Source organism: Elephantulus edwardii, unplaced genomic scaffold (assembly GCF_000299155.1).
Source record: "Elephantulus edwardii isolate Elephantulus edwardi_28Jun2011 unplaced genomic scaffold, EleEdw1.0 scaffold00173, whole genome shotgun sequence".
NCBI lineage: Eukaryota > Metazoa > Chordata > Mammalia > Macroscelidea > Macroscelididae > Elephantulus > Elephantulus edwardii.
In genome coordinates, this window is record NW_006399923.1 from 5,290,924 (window position 1) to 5,292,431 (window position 1,508).

The window sequence follows — 1,508 nt, forward strand, 5'->3', positions numbered from 1 at the left end:
AGCTCAAAGGCATCAATTCTCCTTCTATCCTCCCTAGTCATTGTCCAACTCTTTGATGCATAACAAGTGATTGCAAAGACCATGACCTGTATCAGATGCACTTTAGTCTCCAGAGAGACACTGTTACTCTTAAATACTTTAGAGTGGTCCCTAACAGCAGACTTTCCCATCACAATACAGTTTTTGATTTCCTGCCTGCTGGTGCCAAGAGTGTTGACTGTGGATCTGAGCAAACTGAAGCTGTGAACAATCTCAATCCCTTTGCCATCCGTCCTGATGCTGCCAATTGGTCCAGTGGTGAGAGTCTTTGTCTTCTTGACATTGAGCCAAAGTCCAAACTGAAGGCTGCAGGGTGTTAAATTTCACCCTTATTCCTTTTATAACAATTTGGTTTATTATATCGAGGGTTTCTTACTGTCTCCACCTTATCTGGATAAATGCATGAAGAACACAATTAATTCCATTTAAAGTGTGAAATGCTTTTAGGACTCTTTAAATAGATCTTTCACCAATTGTTAACATCCTGATTCCATGTTCAATTAATTTTAGACTTCAAAATTTGGTGAAAATTCTAAATTTCTTCCACTTTGACACTAGATGTAGGACATAATAGTTGTGTTAACTGGTCTTCCTTGTATGTGTATGCATATTATACTATCACTCACAATGTTGCATTTCAGGATAGAACTTGAAACTGACTTTTTTACTATGAACGCAACACCACTTTTCTTCTGTTTTTCTTTCCCTGTATGTATACATATGATTATCTGACTCAGAGTCGGCAATCTAAATGCTGAGAAAATTATCCAAGAAGTTGGACTTTATGAAGAGGAATATGGTGTCAGGATTGGAGGGAGATTCATCAATAACCTGTGTTATGTAGATGACACAACCTTGCTTGTGGAAAGTGAGGAAGACTTCAAGCACTTGTTGCAGAAGATCAAGGAATGCAGCCTTCAGTATGGATTGTGACTCAATATCAAGAAAAAAGATTATTACCACTAGACCCATAGGCAGTGTCATGATGGAAGGAGAGGAGACTGAAACTGTCTACAACTTCATCTTGCTTGAATCCAAAATTAACACCCTTGGTACTAGGAGTCAGGAAATAAGAAGACACATTGCACTGGGAAAATCTTCAGTTAAGAAACTTTCCACATTATTGAGGAATAATTATGTCAGTTTGAGGACTAAGGTGTGTCTTATTTAAGCCATAGTCTTTCCATTTACTAGCTATGCATCCGAGACCTAGACGATGAATGTTGTTGTGTTGTTGTTATGTGCCATTGAGTCATTTGTGACTCATAGCGACTCTATGTACAAGAGCCCTAAATGAAGTTTTGTCCTGTGCCAACGTCGCTGTCTCAAACACATTCATTCCCACCACTCGACTCACAGAATTGATCCATTTCATCGAGGATCTTCCTCTCCTGTGTCGTCCCTCCACTCTCCCAAACATGATGTCCCTCTCCAAGGACCAGTCCCTCCTTGCAACATGCCCAAAGTAT